This window comes from Mustelus asterias, chromosome 16, assembly GCF_964213995.1.
Source record: "Mustelus asterias chromosome 16, sMusAst1.hap1.1, whole genome shotgun sequence".
Classification (NCBI taxonomy): domain Eukaryota; kingdom Metazoa; phylum Chordata; class Chondrichthyes; order Carcharhiniformes; family Triakidae; genus Mustelus; species Mustelus asterias.
The window spans coordinates 98160286-98180503 of NC_135816.1; the positions used below are offsets into that span (position 1 = coordinate 98160286).

The 20218-nt window shown below is 55.3% G+C and overlaps 1 non-coding gene across 1 annotated transcript; it reads left to right on the forward strand.

Annotated features, from left to right (window-relative positions):
* The first annotated feature begins 1893 nt into the window (after positions 1-1893).
* On the forward strand, positions 1894-1966 carry trnak-uuu (transfer RNA lysine (anticodon UUU)). The gene has a single exon. It is a non-coding gene; the product is annotated as a tRNA-Lys (tRNA).
* Positions 1967-20218: the final 18252 nt, after the last annotated feature.

The following is a 20218-nucleotide window of genomic DNA, read 5'->3' on the forward strand; positions in this document are numbered from 1 at the left end:
ACAAACGGGAGGCAAAAGTAGACATTGGGCCGCTCCAAAATGACGCTGGTAATCTAGTGATGGGAGACAAGGAAATAGCTGAGGAACTTAATAAGTACTTTGCGTCAGTCTTCACAGTAGAAGACATGAGTAATATCCCAACAATTCAGGAAAGTCAGGGGGCAGAGTTGAATATGGTTGCCATCACAAAGGAGAAAGTGCTAGAGAAACTAAAAGGTCTGAAAATTGATAAATCTCCGAGCCCAGATGGGCTACATCCTCGAGTTCTAAAGGAGATAGCTGAAGAAATAGTGGAGGCGTTAGTTATGATCTTTCAAAAGTCACTGGAGTCAGGGAAAGTCCCAGAGGATTGGAAAATCGCTGTTGTAACCCCACTGTTCAAGAAGGGAACAAGAAAAAAGATGGAAAATTATAGGCCAATTAGCCTAACCTCAGTTGTTGGCAAAATTCTAGAATCCATCGTTAAGGATGAGATTTCTAAACTCTTGGAAGTGCAGGGTCGGATTAGGACAAGTCAGCATGGATTTAGTAAGGGGAGGCCGTGCCTGACAAACCTGTTAGAATTCTTTGAAGAGATAATAAATAGGTTAGACCAAGGAGAGCCAATGGATGTTATCTATCTTGACTTCCAAAAGGCCTTTGACAAGGTGCCTCACGGGAGACTGCTGAGTAAAATAAGGGCCCATGGTATTCGAGGCAAGGTACTAACATGGATTGACGATTGGCTGTCAGACAGAAGGCAGAGAGTTGGGATAAAAGGTTATTTCTCAGAATAGCAACCGGTGACAAGTGGTGTCCCGCAGGGTTCAGTGTTGGGGCCACAGCTGTTCTCTTTATATATTAACGATCTAGATGACGGGACTGGGAGCATTCTGGCCAAGTTTGCCGTGATACAAAGATAGGTGGAGGGGCAGGTAGTATTGAGGAGGTGGGGAGGCTGCAGAAAGATTTAGACAGTTTAGGAGAGTGGTCCAAGAAGTGGCTGATGAAATTCAACGTGGGCAAGTGCGAGGTCGTACACTTTGGAAAAAAGAATAGAGGCATGGACTATTTTCTATTTTATAAAGCACTGGTTAGACCCCATTTGGAGTACTGTGAGCAATGTTGGGCCCCACACCTCAGGAAGGACATACTGGCACTGGAGCGGGTCCAGTGGAGATTCACACGGATGATCCCAGGAATGGTAGGCCTGACATACGATGAATGTCTGAGGATCGTGGGATTGTATTCGTTGGAGTTTAGGAGGTTGAGGGGAGATCTGATAGAAACTTACAAGAAAATGAACGGCTTAGATAGGATGGACGTAGGGAAGTTGTTTCCATTAACAGGGGAGACTAGGACGCGGGGGCACAGCCTTAGAATAAAAGGGAGTCACTTTAGAACAGAGATGAGGAGAAATTTCTTCAGCCAGAGAGTGGTGGGTCTGTGGAATTCATTGCCACAGAGGGCTGTGGAGGCCGAGACGTTGAGCGTCTTCAAGACAGAAATTGATAAATTCTTGATTTCTCGAGGAATTAAGGGCTATGGGGAGAGACCGGGTAAATGGAGTTGAAATCAACCATGATTGAATGGTGGAGTAGACTCGATGGGCCGAATGGCCTTACTTCCGCTCCTATGTCTTCTGGTCTTATGGTCTTATGGACGCAATATTGGAACGAGAGAGTCGGCACGTAAAGTGGGGATGATTTGATGAGGTTGTTGTGGTGCCAAATCGATGAAATTCTAAGCACGACTTGACTTTTGGTCATTTAGAAAGTGAGGCGAAATACTCATCTTGAATTTAACGTGGATAACATGACACTTCCCCAGCCACATTAAAAATGAACTCTCTTCCAATCTTCTCTCCTCTCGAGCGCGGCTAGTTCAACGGAGGGAAATGACTGGCATTCTGGAGCCCGGATAGCTCAGTCGGCAGAGCATCAGACTTTTTATTTGAGGGTCCTGGGTTCAAGTCCCTGTTCGAGCGGAGCTTTTCATCCAGCCTGCACGCAACTGTTTGAGATGTTGTTCAAGTTCGCTGAACTTTAACCAATTCCTCACACGCGATTGACAATGACAGAAGTCGCCACCAGCAAAATGCATCCATTTTCATCGGTGCTTGATGGCCCGCACAGCCAAATGCGCCTCTGGTCTTCTTTTCCTGCTGTCTAACTGGATGGCGGTCAAGTTGCGGCGTCTCACAGCAAGAGTGAGTTTGTTGCAAAACGCCATGCACACGAAGGTGCCGCTGAAATTCGAACTCAGAATCGCCTGCTCATGACACCAGGCGCTTTAACCAACTAAGCCACGGCGCCAACGGAACGGCCCCAGCAGCATTACAATTTGTATATAAAAATAAATGCAACCGACCGTGGACCCTGCAATCTGAAACAAAAGCAAAAATGCTGGAAAATCGCAGCAGGTCTGACAGCATCTGGGCACAGAGAACAGAAACAACGTTTCGGGACATTTCTTCAACCACAGGGTGCTGAACGAGTTGAATTCACTACCACACAATTTCATTGAAGTCAAACTTTGTTTGATTTCAAGAAGAAATTACTTTTCGCTCTTGGGGCTAAAGGGATCCAGGGGTATGGGAGGAAGGGCGATCGCGATTTGATGATCAGCCATGATCAAAATGAATGGCGGAACAGTCTCGGAGGGCCGGACGACCCTTCGAGCTTCTATATTTCCATGTCGAGATTCTGCATCCTGACGGGATGTCATCCTGATCGAAACGTTGTCTTTGTTCTCTCTCGACAAATGCTGAGATTTTCAAGACATTTTCTATTTTACTTTTATGTCTTTTACTCAAGCCACGTGGATGCTACTCATGCCCCTATTTCTGATGTACTGACAGACATCAACAAACACGATTATCGTTGCTTGGGAGTACATGGAGGCCACATTCGCCAGCAACTTTCTTCTTTGAACTGGGTACTTAGGAGACTGATCTGCAGTGTTAAAACTGTTAAATCTGCGACACCATTTCAGCCTATTCCTGGGCAATGGGAACATGCTACCGAATGAAGTGTTCATTGACAATCCAATTTATTTTTTACGGATGGCTGGCTGGAAATAGTGAACACAGTTTTGGAAATCAAAGGTTTCTCATTTACGCTCCTCATTTACAGGGTCACTCCTCATTGACAGAGGGCTCTCCTCATTGACAAGGGGCGCTCCTCATTGACAAGGGGTACTCCTCATTGACAGCATCACTCATTGACAGAGGGCACTCCTCATTGACAGGGGGCTCTCCTCATTGAGAGAGGCAGTCCTCATTGACAAGGGGCGCTCCTCATTGACAAGGGGTACTCCTCATTGACAGCATCACTCATTGACTGAGGGCACTCCTCATTGACAGAGGGCATTCCTCATTAACAGAGGGCCCTCCTTATTGACAGGGGGCACTCCTAATTGACAGGGGGCACACCAAACTGACAGGGGGCATTCCTCATTGTCAGGGGGCCCTCCGCATTTATAGTGGGCCCTACGCATTGACAGGGGGCATTGCACATTGACGGGTCAGGCAGTCCAAAGTGACAGGGGTCACGCCTAATTGACAGGGGTCACTCCTTATTGACAGGGGGCTCTCCTCATTGACAGGGGGCACTCCTAATTGACAGGGGGCACACCAAACTGACAGGGGGCATTCCTCATTGTCAGGGGGCCCTCCGCATTTATAGTGGGCCCTACGCATTGACAGGGGGCATTGCACATTGACGGGTCAGGCAGTCCAAAGTGACAGGGGTCACGCCTAATTGACAGGGGTCACTCCTAATTGACAGGGGGCTCTCCTCATTGACAGGGGTACTCCTGATTGACTGCGGGCACTCCTCATTGACAGGGGGCACACCTCATTGGCATGGGTTACTCCTCGTAGACAGCGGTGCACTCCTCATTGACAGGGGGCACACCTCATTGACGGGGGCATTGCTCATTGACAGGGTGCATTGCCCATTGACGGGGGGCACTCCTCATTGACGGGGGGCACTCCTAATTTGCAGAGGTGACTCCTCATTGACGGCGGGGAGGGGGCACTTCTCATTGACAGGGGGCACTCCTTATTGACAAAGGGCACTCCTCATTGACACGGTCACTCATTGACAGAGGGCACTCCTCATTGACCGGGTTACTCTTCGACAGAGGGCTCCTCATTCACAAGGGTCAATCCTCATTGACAGGGGTCATTCCTCAATGACAGGGGGCACTCCTCATTGACAGGGAGCACTCCTGATTGTCAGGGGGCCCTCCGCATTTACAGGGGGCCCTCCCCATTGACAGGGGGCTTTCCTCATTGACAGGAGAACTCCTCATTGACTGGGGGCACTCCTCATTGACGGGGGGCACTCCTCAAAGACAGGGGGCACTCCTCATTGCCACGGGTCACTCCTCATTGACAGGGGTCACTCCTCATTGACGGGGGGCACTCCTCATTGACGGGGGTAATCCTCATTGATGGGGGAGCTCCTCATTGATGGGGCGCACTCCTCATTTACACGGTCGCTCCTCATTGACAGGGGGCACTCCTCGCTGACAGGGGGCACTCCTCGCTGACAGGGGGCACTCCTCATTGATAGGGGACACCTTTCATTGATAGGGGGTACCCCTCATTGATAGGGGGCACTCCTCATTGACAGGGGGCACTCCTCATTGACAGGGGGCACTCATCATTGACAGGGGGCACTCCTCATAGATGGGGGGGGGGAGCAGTCCTCATTGACAAGGTGCAGTCCTCATTGACAGGGATCACTTCTAATTGACAGGCAACACCCCTAATTGACAGGGATCACTCCTAATTGAAACGGGGCACTCCTCATTGACAGAGGGCACTCCTCATTGACACGGAGCACTCCTCATTGACAGGGGGCACTCCTCATTGACCGGATGACTTCTTGACAGAGGCCACTCCTCATTGACAGGGTCAATCCTCATTGACAGAGGTCACTCCTCATTGACAGAGGGCACTCCTCATTGACAGGGGGCACTCCTAATTGACAGGGGGCACTTCTAATTGTCAGGGGGCATTCCTCATTGTCAAGGGGCATTCCGCATTTATAGGGGGCCCTCCTCATTGACAGGGGGCATTCCACATTGACGGGCCAGGCAGTCCAAATTTACAGGGGTCATTCCTAATTTACAGGGGTTACTCCTAATTGACAGGGGTCTCTCCTCATTGACAGGGGACAGTCCTCATTGACTGGGGGCACTCCTCATTGTCTGGGGGCACACCTCATTGGCATGGGTTACTCCTCGTAGACAGCGGTGCACTCCTCATTGACAGGGGGCACACCTCATTGACGGGGGCATTGCTCATTGACAGGGTGCATTGCCCATTGACGGGGGGCACTCCTCATTGACGGGGGGCACTCCTAATTTGCAGAGGTGACTCCTCATTGACGGCGGGGAGGGGGCACTCCTCATTGACAGGGGGCACTCCTTATTGACAAAGGGCACTCCTCATTGACACGGTCACTCATTGACAGAGGGCACTCCTCATTGACCGGGTTACTCTTCGACAGAGGGCTCCTCATTCACAAGGGTCAATCCTCATTGACAGGGGTCATTCCTCAATGACAGGGGGCACTCCTCATTGACAGGGAGCACTCCTGATTGTCAGGGGGCCCTCCGCATTTACAGGGGGCCCTCCCCATTGACAGGGGGCTTTCCTCATTGACAGGAGAACTCCTCATTGACTGGGGGCACTCCTCATTGACGGGGGGCACTCCTCAAAGACAGGGGGCACTCCTCATTGCCACGGGTCACTCCTCATTGACAGGGGTCACTCCTCATTGACGGGGGGCACTCCTCATTGACGGGGGTAATCCTCATTGATGGGGGAGCTCCTCATTGATGGGGCGCACTCCTCATTTACACGGTCGCTCCTCATTGACAGGGGGCACTCCTCGCTGACAGGGGGCACTCCTCGCTGACAGGGGGCACTCCTCATTGATAGGGGACACCTTTCATTGATAGGGGGTACCCCTCATTGATAGGGGGCACTCCTCATTGACAGGGGGCACTCCTCATTGACAGGGGGCACTCATCATTGACAGGGGGCACTCCTCATAGATGGGGGGGGGGAGCAGTCCTCATTGACAAGGTGCAGTCCTCATTGACAGGGATCACTTCTAATTGACAGGCAACACCCCTAATTGACAGGGATCACTCCTAATTGAAACGGGGCACTCCTCATTGACAGAGGGCACTCCTCATTGACACGGAGCACTCCTCATTGACAGGGGGCACTCCTCATTGACCGGATGACTTCTTGACAGAGGCCACTCCTCATTGACAGGGTCAATCCTCATTGACAGAGGTCACTCCTCATTGACAGAGGGCACTCCTCATTGACAGGGGGCACTCCTAATTGACAGGGGGCACTTCTAATTGTCAGGGGGCCCTCCTCATTGACAGGGGGCATTCCACATTGACGGGCCAGGCAGTCCAAATTTACAGGGGTCATTCCTAATTTACAGGGGTTACTCCTAATTGACAGGGGTCTCTCCTCATTGACAGGGGACAGTCCTCATTGACTGGGGGCACTCCTCATTGTCTGGGGGCACTCCTCATTGACTGGGGGCACCCCTCATTGAATGGGGGCACTCCTCATTGACTGGGGGCACACCTCATTGACAGGGGGTACTCCTGATAGACGGGGAGGCGGCATTCCTCATTGTCAGGGGGCACTCCTCGATGACAGGGGACACCCCTCGATGACAGGGGGCACTCCTCATTGACTCGGGGCACTCCTCATTGACTGGGGGCACACCTCAAAGACAGGGGGTACTCCTGATAGACGGGGAGGCGACATTCCTCATTGTCAGGGGGCACTCCTCGATGACAGGGGACACCCCTCGATGACAGGGGGCACTCCTCATTGAAAGGGGGCACACCTCATTGACGGGGGGCACTCTTCATTGACAGGGGGCACTCCTTATTGACAGTGGGCACTCCTCATTGACAGGGTCACTCTTTGACAGAGGGCACTACTCATTGACAGGTGGCACTCCTGATTGATGGGGTGGGGGGGGGTGCACTTGTCATTTTCGGGGAGGGACTCCTAACTGACAGGGGTCACTCATCGTTGATGGGGGTCACTCCTCATCGACGGGTTGGGGACTCCAAATTTACAGGGGTCACTCCTAATTTACAGGGGTCACTCCTCATTGATGGGGGGCGGGGACACTCGTCATTGACGGGGAGGGGGACGACTCCAAATTGACAGGGGGCTCTTCTCATTGACAGGGGACACTCGTAATTAACAGCGGGCACTCCTCATTGACAGGGGGCTCTCCTCATTGACAAGGGGCACTCCAAATTAACAGCTGGCACTCCTCATTGACAGGGTGCACTCCTCATTGACAGGGGGCACTTCTCATTGACAGAGGGCTCTCCTCATTGACCGGGGGGGGGGGGGAGACACTCCTCATTGACGGGGTGCACTGCTCATTGACAGGGGGCACTCTTCATAGACGGGGGGGGGGGCACTCCTTATTGACAGGGGGTACTCCTCATTGACAGGGGGTACTCCTCATTGACAGGGGGCATTCGTCATTGACGGGGTGCACTGCTTCATGATGGGGGGCACTCCTAATTTACACCGGTCACTGCTCATTGACGGTCGGGCACTCCTCATTTACAGGGTCACTCCTCATTGACGGGGGTGCTCCTCATTGACAGGGGGCAATCCTCATTGACAGGGGGCCCTCCTCATTGACAGGGGGCACTCCTCATTGACAGGATCACTTATTGACAGAGGGCACTCCTCATAGACAGAGGCCACGCCTCATTGACAGTGTCAATCCTCATTGACAGAGATCACTCCTCATTGACAGAGGGTACTCCTCATTGACAGGGGGCACTCCTAATTGATAGGGGGCACTCCTCATTGTCAAGGGGCCCTCCGCATTTATAGGGGGCCCTCCTCATTGACAGGGGGCACTCCTCATTGATTGGGGGGCACTCGTCATTGACGTGGGTTGGACTCCTAAGTGACCGGGGTTACTCCTAATTGACAGGGGTCTCTCCTCATTGACAGGGGACAGTCGTCATTGACAGGGGACTCTCCTCATTGACAGGAGACACTCCCCATTGACTAGGGGCACTCCAAATTGACAGGGATCACACCTCGTTGACAGGGGGCGCTCCTCATTGACTGGGGGCACTCCTCATTGACTGGGGGCACTCCTCATTGTCTGGGGGCACTCCTCATTGACTGGGGGCACTCCTCATTGACTGGAGGCACTCCTCATTGACAGGGGGCACACCTCATTGACAGGGGGTACTCCTGATAGACGGGGGAGGGGCACACCTCATTGACGGGGGGCACACTTCATTGACAGTGGGCATTGCTCATTGACGGGGGGCACTCCTCATTGACAGTGGGCACTCCTCATTGACAGGGGCACTCCTTATTGATAGTGAGCACTCCTCATTGACAGGGTCACTCTTTGACAGAGGGCACTACTCATTGACATGGGGCACTCCTCATTGATGGGTGGTACTCGTCATTTTCGCGGAGGGACTCCGAACTGACAGGGGGCCCTCCTCATTGACAGAGGGCACTCCTCATTGACAGGCTCATTCCTCATTGACGGGGGGCACTCCTCATTGATGGGGGGTATTCGTCATGGACGGGGGGAGTCCTAATTGACAGGGTCACTCCTAATTGACAGGGGGCACTCCTCATTGACAGCGGGCACTCGTCATTGACAGGGGGCACTCCTCATTGACAGAGAGCACTCCTCATTGACGGGGGGCACTCCTCATTGACGTGGGGTTTTCCTCTTTGACGGGGGGCGCTCCTCGTTGATGGGGCGCATTCATCATTTACAGGCCAACTACTCGTTGACAGGGGGCACATGTCGTTGACAGGGGGCACTCCTCATTGATAGGGGGCACACCTCATTGACCGGGGGCATTGCTCATTTACGGGGAGCACTCCCCATTAACGGGGGACAATCCTAATTTGCAGAGGTGACTCCTCATTGATTGGGGGGGGGGGCACTCCTCATTTACAGGGTCACTCCAAATTGACAGAGGGCACTCCTCATTGACAGGGGGCTCTCCTCATTGACAGAGACACTCCTCATTGACAAGGGGCACTCTTCATTGACAAGGAGCACTCCTCATTGTCAGGGTCATTCATTGGTTGAGGGCACTCCTCATTGACAGAGGGCATTCCTCATTGACAGGGTTGCTCCTCATTGACAGGGCGCTTGCAAATTGGCAGAAGACCCTCCTCATCGACGGGGCAGGGACTCCAAATTTACAGGGGTCACTCCTAATTTACAGGGGTCACTCCTCATTGATGGGGGGGGGGGGCACTCGTCATTGACGGGGGTGGGGACGACTCCTAATTGACAGGGGTCTCTCCTAATTGACAGGGGGTTCTTCTCATTGACAGCGGACACTCATCATTGACAGGAGCACTCCGCATTGACAGCGGGCACTCCTCATTGCCAGGGGGTACTCCTCATAGATGAGTGGGGTACTCTAATAGACGGGGGGGGGCACTCCTCATTGACAGGGGGCATTCATAACTAACAGCGGGCACTCCTCATTGACAGGGGGCTCTCCTCATTGACAGAGGGCTCTCCCCATTGACAGGGGGCACTGCTAATTAACAGCTGGCACTCCTCATTGACAGGGTGCACTTCCCATTGACAGTGGCACTCCTCATTGACAGTGGGCACTCCTCATTGCCAGGGGGTACTCTTCATAGATGGGTGGGGTACTCTAATAGACGGGGGGGGGGGCACTCCTCATTGACAGGGGGCATATATAATTAACAGCGGGCACTCCTCATTGACAGAGGGCTCTCCTCATTGACAGAGGGCTCTCCCCATAGACAGGGGGCACTGCCAATTAACAGCTGGCACTCCTCATTGACAGGGTGCACTATTCATTGAGAGGGGGCACTTCTCATTGACAGAGGGAACTCCTCATTGACCGGGGCGGGGGGGGGGGGAGACACTCCTCATTGACGGGGGGGGGGGGGCACTCCTCATTGACAAGGAGCATTCCACATTGACAGAGGGCACTCATCATTGACAGGGGACACTCATCATTGACAGGGGGTACTCCTCATTGACAGGGGGCTCTCCTCATTGACAAGGGGCACTCCTAATTAGCAGCTGGGATTCCTCATTGATAGGGGGCACTCCTCATTGACAGGGTGCACTCCTCATTGACAGGGGTGGGGTGGGGGGACACTCCTCATTGACGGGGGGCACTCTTCATAGAGGGGGGGCACTCCTCATTGACAGGGGGTACTCCTCATTGGCTGGGGCTCCCTCATTGACAGGGGGCACTCCTCATTGACAGGGGGCACTCCTCATTGATGGGGGGGGGGCACTCGTCATTGACGGGGGTGGGGACGACTCCTAATTGACAGGGGTCTCTCCTAATTGACAGGGGGTTCTTCTCATTGACAGCGGACACTCATCATTGACAGGAGCACTCCGCATTGACAGCGGGCACTCCTCATTGCCAGGGGGTACTCCTCATAGATGAGTGGGGTACTCTAATAGACGGGGGGGGGGCACTCCTCATTGACAGGGGGCATTCATAATTACCAGCGGGCACTCCTCATTGACAGGGGGCTCTCCTCATTGACAGAGGGCTCTCCCCATTGACAGGGGGCACTGCTAATTAACAGCTGGCACTCCTCATTGACAGGGTGCAATTCCCATTGACAGGGGCACTCCTCATTGACAGTGGGCACTCCTCATTGCCAGGGGGTACTCTTCATAGATGGGTGGGGTACTCTAATAGACGGGGAGGGGCACTCCCCATTGACAGGGGGCATATATAATTAACAGCGGGCACTCCTCATTGACAGGGGGCTCTCCCCATTGACAGGGGACACTCATCATTGACAGGGGACACTCCTCATTGACGGGGGGGGGGCACTCCTCATTGACAAGGAGCATTCCACATTGACAGAGGGCACTCATCATTGACAGGGGACACTCATCATTGACAGGGGGCACTCCTCATTGACAGGGGGCTCTCCTCATTGACAAGGGGCACTCCTAATTAGCAGCTGGGATTCCTCATTGATAGGGGGCACTCCTCATTGACAGGGTGCCCTCCTCATTGACAGGGGTGGGGTGGGGGGACACTCCTCATTGACGGGGGGCACTCTTCATAGAGGGGGGGCACTCCTCATTGACAGGGGGTACTCCTCATTGGCTGGGGCTCCCTCATTGACAGGGGGCACTCCTCATTGACAGGGGGCACTCCTCATTGACGGGGGGGCACTCCTCATTGACAGAGGGCGCTCCTTTTTGACGGGGGGCACTCCTTTTTGACGGGGGCACTCCTCATTGACAGGGTGCCCTCCGCATTGACAGGGGACATTCCACATTGACGGAGGGCACTCATCATTGACAGGGGGCACTCCTCATTGACGTGGGGCACTCCTCATTGACAGGGAGCACTCCTCATTGACAGAGGGCGCTCCTCATTGACAGGCTCATTCCTCATTGACGGGGGGCACTCCTCATTGATGGGGGGTATTCGTCATTGTCGGGGGGAGTCCTAATTGACAGGGGGCACTCCTCGTTGACAGCGGGCACTCGTCATTGACAGGTGGCACTCCTCATTGACAGAGAGCACTCCTCATTGACGGGGGGCACTCCTCATTGACGTGGGGTATTCCTCTTTGACGGGGGGCGCTCCTCGTAGATGGGGCGCACTCACCATTTACAGGCCAACTACTCGTTGACAGGGGGCACGTGTCGTTGACAGGGGGCACTCCTCATGATAGGGGGCACACCTCATTGACCGGGGGCATTGCTCATTTACGGCGAGCACTCCCCATTAACGGGGGACAATCCTAATTTGCAGCGGTGACTCCTCATTGATGGGGGGGGGGGGCACTCCTCATTTACAGGGTCACTCCTAATTGACAGAGGGCACTCCTCATTGACAGGGGGCACTCCTAATTGACAGGGGGCATTCCTCATTGTCAAGGGGCCCTCCGCATTTATAGGGGGCCCTCCTCATTGACAGGGGGCACTCCTCATTGTTTGGGGGGCACTCGTCATTGACGAGGTTTGGACTCCTAAGTGACCGGGGTCACTCCTAATTAACAGGGGTCTCTCCTCATTGACAGGGGACAGTCGTCATTGACAGGGGGCTCTCTTCATTGACAGGGAGCACATCCCGTTGACAGGGGGCCCTCCTCATTGACAGGGGACACTCCCCATTGACTGGGGGCACTCCTCATTGACAGGGATCACACCTCGTTGACAGGGGGCCCTCCTCATTGACTGGGGGCACTCCTCATTGACTGGGGGCACTCCTCATTGTCTGGGGGCAATCCTCATTGACTGGGGGCACTCCTCATTGACTGGGGGCACTCCTCATTGACAGGGGGCACACCTCATTGACAGGGGGTTCTTCTCATTGACAGCGGACACTCATCATTGACAGGAGCACTCCGCATTGACAGCGGGCACTCCTCATTACCAGGGGGTGCTCCTCATAGATGAGTGGGGTACTCTAATAGACGGGGGGGGGGGCACTCCTCATTGACAGGGGGCATTCATAATTAACAGCGGGCACTCCTCATTGACAGGGGGCTCTCCTCATTGACAGAGGGCTCTCCCCATTGACAGGGGGCACTGCCAATTAACAGCTGGCACTCCTCATTGACAGGGTGCACTATTCATTGAGAGGGGGCACTTCTCATTGACAGAGGGAACTCCTCATTGACCGGGGCGGGGGGGGGGGGACACTCCTCATTGACGGGGGGGGGGGCACTCCTCATTGACAAGGAGCATTCCACATTGACAGAGGGCACTCATCATTGACAGGGGGCACTCCTCATTGACAGGGGGCCCTCCTCATTGACAAGGGGCACTCCTAATTAGCAGCTGGGATTCCTCATTGATAGGGGGCACTCCTCATTGACAGGGTGCACTCCTCATTGACAGGGGTGGGGTGGGGGGACACTCCTCATTGACGGGGGGCACTCTTCATAGAGGGGGGGCACTCCTCATTGACAGGGGGTACTCCTCATTGGCTGGGGCTCCCTCATTGACAGGGGGCACTCCTCATTGACAGGGGGCACTCCTCATTGACGGAGGGGCACTCCTCATTGACAGAGGGCGCTCCTTTTTGCCGGGGGTCACTCCTTTTTGACGGGGGCACTCCTCATTGACAGGGTGCCCTCCGCATTGACAGGGGACATTCCACATTGACGGAGGGCACTCCTCATTGACAGGGAGCACTCCTCATTGACAGAGGGCGCTCCTCATTGACAGGCTCATTCCTCATTGACGGGGGGCACTCCTCATTGATGGGGGGTATTCGTCATTGTCGGGGGGAGTCCTAATTGACAGGGGGCACTCCTCGTTGACAGCGGGCACTCGTCATTGACAGGTGGCACTCCTCATTGACAGAGAGCACTCCTCATTGACGGGGGGCACTCCTCATTGACGTGGGGTATTCCTCTTTGACGGGGGGCGCTCCTCGTAGATGGGGCGCACTCATCATTTACAGGCCAACTACTCGTTGACAGGGGGCACGTGTCGTTGACAGGGGGCACTCCTCATGATAGGGGGCACACCTCATTGACCGGGGGCATTGCTCATTTACGGGGAGCACTCCCCATTAACGGGGGACAATCCTAATTTGCAGCGGTGACTCCTCATTGATGGGGGGGGGGCACTCCTCATTTACAGGGTCACTCCTAATTGACAGAGGGCACTCCTCATTGACAGGGGGCACTCCTAATTGACAGGGGGCATTCCTCATTGTCAAGGGGCCCTCCGCATTTATAGGGGGCCCTCCTCATTGACAGGGGGCACTCCTCATTGATTGGGGGGGCACTCGTCATTGACGAGGTTTGGACTCCTAAGTGACCGGGGTCACTCCTAATTAACAGGGGGCTCTCTTCATTGACAGGGAGCACATCCCGTTGACAGGGGGCCCTCCTCATTGACAGGGACACTCCCCATTGACTGGGGGCACTCCTCATTGACAGGGATCACACCTCGTTGACAGGGGGCCCTCCTCATTGACTGGGGGCACTCCTCATTGACTGGGGGCACTCCTCATTGTCTGGGGGCAATCCTCATTGACTGGGGGCACTCCTCATTGACTGGGAGCACTCCTCATTGACAGGGGGCACGCCTCATTGACAGGGGGTTCTTCTCATTGACAGCGGACACTCATCATTGACAGGAGCACTCCGCATTGACAGCGGGCACTCCTCATTACCAGGGGGTACTCCTCATAGATGAGTGGGGTACTCTAATAGACGGGGGGGGCACTCCTCATTGACAGGGGGCATTCATAATTAACAGCGGGCACTCCTCATTGACAGGGGGCTCTCCTCATTGACAGAGGGCTCTCCCCATTGACAGGGGGCACTGCCAATTAACAGTTGGCACTCCTCATTGACAGGGTGCACTATTCATTGAGAGGGGGCACTTCTCATTGACAGAGGGAACTCCTCATTGACCGGGGCGGAGGGGGGGGACACTCCTCATTGACGGGGGGGGGGCACTCCTCATTGACAAGGAGCATTCCACATTGACAGAGGGCACTCATCATTGACAGGGGACACTCATCATTGACAGGGGGCACTCCTCATTGACAGGGGGCTCTCCTCATTGACAAGGGGCACTCCTAATTAGCAGCTGGGATTCCTCATTGATAGGGGGCACTCCTCATTGACAGGGTGCACTCCTCATTGTCAGGGGTGGGGTGGGGGGACACTCCTCATTGACGGGGGCCACTCTTCATAGAGGGGGGGCACTCCTCATTGACAGGGGGTACTCCTCATTGGCTGGGGCTCCCTCATTGACAGGGGGCACTCCTCATTGACAGGGGGCACTCCTCATTGACGGGGGGGCACTCCTCATTGACAGGGTGAACTCCTCATTGACAGGGGTGGGGAGGGGGGACACTCCTCATTGACGGGGGGCACTCTTCATAGAGGGGGGGCACTCCTCATTGACAGGGGGTTCTCCTCATTGGCTGGGGCTCCCTCATTGACAGGGGGCACTCCTCATTGACAGGGGGCACTCCTCATTGACGGGGGGGCACTCCTCATTGACAGAGGGCGCTCCTTTTTGACGGGGGGGCACTCCTCATTGACAGGGTGCCCTCCGCATTAACAGGGGACATTCCACTTTGACGGAGGGCACTCATCATTGACAGGGGGCACTCCTCATTGACGTGGGGCACTCCTCATTGACAGGGAGCACTCCTCATTGACAGAGGGCGCTCCTCATTGACAGGCTCATTCCTCATTGACGGGGGGCACTCCTCATTGATGGGGGGTATTCGTCATTGTCGGGGGGAGTCCTAATTGACAGGGGGCACTCCTCGTTGACAGCGGGCACTCGTCATTGACAGGTGGCACTCCTCATTGACAGAGAGCACTCCTCATTGACGGGGGGCACTCCTCATTGACGTGGGGTATTCCTCTTTGACGGGGGGCGCTCCTCGTAGATGGGGCGCACTCACCATTTACAGGCCAACTACTCGTTGACAGGGGGCACGTGTCGTTGACAGGGGGCACTCCTCATGATAGGGGGCACACCTCATTGACCGGGGGCATTGCTCATTTACGGCGAGCACTCCCCATTAACGGGGGACAATCCTAATTTGCAGCGGTGACTCCTCATTGATGGGGGGGGGGGGGCACTCCTCATTTACAGGGTCACTCCTAATTGACAGAGGGCACTCCTCATTGACAGGGGGCACTCCTAATTGACAGGGGGCATTCCTCATTGTCAAGGGGCCCTCCGCATTTATAGGGGGCCCTCCTCATTGACAGGGGGCACTCCTCATTGTTTGGGGGGGCACTCGTCATTGACGAGGTTTGGACTCCTAAGTGACCGGGGTCACTCCTAATTAACAGGGGTCTCTCCTCATTGACAGGGGACAGTCGTCATTGACAGGGGGCTCTCTTCATTGACAGGGAGCACATCCCGTTGACAGGGGGCCCTCCTCATTGACAGGGGACACTCCCCATTGACTGGGGGCACTCCTCATTGACAGGGATCACACCTCGTTGACAGGGGGCCCTCCTCATTGACTGGGGGCACTCCTCATTGACTGGGGGCACTCCTCATTGTCTGGGGGCAATCCTCATTGACTGGGGGCACTCCTCATTGACTGGGGGCACTCCTCATTGACAGGGGGCACACCTCATTGACAGGGGGTTCTTCTCATTGACAGCGGACACTCATCATTGACAGGAGCACTCCGCATTGACAGCGGGCACTCCTCATTACCAGGGGGTGCTCCTCATAGATGAGTGGGGTACTCTAATAGACGGGGGGGGGGCACTCCTCATTGACAGGGGGCATTCATAATTAACAGCGGGCACTCCTCATTGACAGGGGGCTCTCCTCATTGACAGAGGGCTCTCCCCATTGACAGGGGGCACTGCCAATTAACAGCTGGCACTCCTCATTGACAGGGTGCACTATTCATTGAGAGGGGGCACTTCTCATTGACAGAGGGAACTCCTCATTGACCGGGGCGGGGGGGGGGGGGACACTCCTCATTGACGGGGGGGGGGGGGGCACTCCTCATTGACAAGGAGCATTCCACATTGACAGAGGGCACTCATCATTGACAGGGGGCACTCCTCATTGACAGGGGGCCCTCCTCATTGACAAGGGGCACTCCTAATTAGCAGCTGGGATTCCTCATTGATAGGGGGCACTCCTCATTGACAGGGTGCACTCCTCATTGACAGGGGTGGGGTGGGGGGACACTCCTCATTGACGGGGGGCACTCTTCATAGAGGGGGGGCACTCCTCATTGACAGGGGGTACTCCTCATTGGCTGGGGCTCCCTCATTGACAGGGGGCACTCCTCATTGACAGGGGGCACTCCTCATTGACGGAGGGGCACTCCTCATTGACAGAGGGCGCTCCTTTTTGCCGGGGGTCACTCCTTTTTGACGGGGGCACTCCTCATTGACAGGGTGCCCTCCGCATTGACAGGGGACATTCCACATTGACGGAGGGCACTCCTCATTGACAGGGAGCACTCCTCATTGACAGAGGGCGCTCCTCATTGACAGGCTCATTCCTCATTGACGGGGGGCACTCCTCATTGATGGGGGGTATTCGTCATTGTCGGGGGGAGTCCTAATTTACAGGGGGCACTCCTCGTTGACAGCGGGCACTCGTCATTGACAGGTGGCACTCCTCATTGACAGAGAGCACTCCTCATTGACGGGGGGCACTCCTCATTGACGTGGGGTATTCCTCTTTGACGGGGGGCGCTCCTCGTAGATGGGGCGCACTCATCATTTACAGGCCAACTACTCGTTGACAGGGGGCACGTGTCGTTGACAGGGGGCACTCCTCATGATAGGGGGCACACCTCATTGACCGGGGGCATTGCTCATTTACGGGGAGCACTCCCCATTAACGGGGGACAATCCTAATTTGCAGCGGTGACTCCTCATTGATGGGGGGGGGGGGCACTCCTCATTTACAGGGTCACTCCTAATTGACAGAGAGCACTCCTCATTGACAGGGGGCACTCCTAATTGACAGGGGGCATTCCTCATTGTCAAGGGGCCCTCCGCATTTATAGGGGGCCCTCCTCATTGACAGGGGGCACTCCTCATTGATTGGGGGGGCACTCGTCATTGACGAGGTTTGGACTCCTAAGTGACCGGGGTCACTCCTAATTAACAGGGGGCTCTCTTCATTGACAGGGAGCACATCCCGTTGACAGGGGGCCCTCCTCATTGACAGGGACACTCCCCATTGACTGGGGGCACTCCTCATTGACAGGGATCACACCTCGTTGACAGGGGGCCCTCCTCATTGACTGGGGGCACTCCTCATTGACTGGGGGCACTCCTCATTGTCTGGGGGCAATCCTCATTGACTGGGGGCACTCCTCATTGACTGGGAGCACTCCTCATTGACAGGGGGCACGCCTCATTGACAGGGGGTTCTTCTCATTGACAGCGGACACTCATCATTGACAGGAGCACTCCGCATTGACAGCGGGCACTCCTCATTACCAGGGGGTACTCCTCATAGATGAGTGGGGTACTCTAATAGACGGGGGGGGCACTCCTCATTGACAGGGGGCATTCATAATTAACAGCGGGCACTCCTCATTGACAGGGGGCTCTCCTCATTGACAGAGGGCTCTCCCCATTGACAGGGGGCACTGCCAATTAACAGTTGGCACTCCTCATTGACAGGGTGCACTATTCATTGAGAGGGGGCACTTCTCATTGACAGAGGGAACTCCTCATTGACCGGGGCGGAGGGGGGGGACACTCCTCATTGACGGGGGGGGGGCACTCCTCATTGACAAGGAGCATTCCACATTGACAGAGGGCACTCATCATTGACAGGGGACACTCATCATTGACAGGGGGCACTCCTCATTGACAGGGGGCTCTCCTCATTGACAAGGGGCACTCCTAATTAGCAGCTGGGATTCCTCATTGATAGGGGGCACTCCTCATTGACAGGGTGCACTCCTCATTGTCAGGGGTGGGGTGGGGGGACACTCCTCATTGACGGGGGCCACTCTTCATAGAGGGGGGGCACTCCTCATTGACAGGGGGTACTCCTCATTGGCTGGGGCTCCCTCATTGACAGGGGGCACTCCTCATTGACAGGGGGCACTCCTCATTGACGGGGGGGCACTCCTCATTGACAGGGTGAACTCCTCATTGACAGGGGTGGGGAGGGGGGACACTCCTCATTGACGGGGGGCACTCTTCATAGAGGGGGGGCACTCCTCATTGACAGGGGGTTCTCCTCATTGGCTGGGGCTCCCTCATTGACAGGGGGCACTCCTCATTGACAGGGGGCACTCCTCATTGACGGGGGGGCACTCCTCATTGACAGAGGGCGCTCCTTTTTGACGGGGGGGCACTCCTCATTGACAGGGTGCCCTCCGCATTAACAGGGGACATTCCACTTTGACGGAGGGCACTCATCATTGACAGGGGGCACTCCTCATTGACGTGGGGCACTCCTCATTGACAGGGAGCACTCCTCATTGACAGAGGGCGCTCCTCATTGACAGGCTCATTCCTCATTGACGGGGGGCACTCCTCATTGATGGGGGGTATTCGTCATTGTCGGGGGGAGTCCTAATTGACAGGGGGCACTCCTCGTTGACAGCGGGCACTCGTCATTGACAGGTGGCACTCCTCATTGACAGAGAGCACTCCTCATTGACGGGGGGCACTCCTCATTGACGTGGGGTATTCCTCTTTGACGGGGGGCGCTCCTCGTAGATGGGGCGCACTCACCATTTACAGGCCAACTACTCGTTGACAGGGGGCACGTGTCGTTGACAGGGGGCACTCCTCATGATAGGGGGCACACCTCATTGACCGGGGGCATTGCTCATTTACGGCGAGCACTCCCCATTAACGGGGGACAATCCTAATTTGCAGCGGTGACTCCTCATTGATGGGGGGGGGGGGGCACTCCTCATTTACAGGGTCACTCCTAATTGACAGAGGGCACTCCTCATTGACAGGGGGCACTCCTAATTGACAGGGGGCATTCCTCATTGTCAAGGGGCCCTCCGCATTTATAGGGGGCCCTCCTCATTGACAGGGGGCACTCCTCATTGTTTGGGGGGGCACTCGTCATTGACGAGGTTTGGACTCCTAAGTGACCGGGGTCACTCCTAATTAACAGGGGTCTCTCCTCATTGACAGGGGACAGTCGTCATTGACAGGGGGCTCTCTTCATTGACAGGGAGCACATCCCGTTGACAGGGGGCCCTCCTCATTGACAGGGGACACTCCCCATTGACTGGGGGCACTCCTCATTGACAGGGATCACACCTCGTTGACAGGGGGCCCTCCTCATTGACTGGGGGCACTCCTCATTGACTGGGGGCACTCCTCATTGTCTGGGGGCAATCCTCATTGACTGGGGGCACTCCTCATTGACTGGGGGCACTCCTCATTGACAGGGGGCACACCTCATTGACAGGGGGTTCTTCTCATTGACAGCGGACACTCATCATTGACAGGAGCACTCCGCATTGACAGCGGGCACTCCTCATTACCAGGGGGTGCTCCTCATAGATGAGTGGGGTACTCTAATAGACGGGGGGGGGGCACTCCTCATTGACAGGGGGCATTCATAATTAACAGCGGGCACTCCTCATTGACAGGGGGCTCTCCTCATTGACAGAGGGCTCTCCCCATTGACAGGGGGCACTGCCAATTAACAGCTGGCACTCCTCATTGACAGGG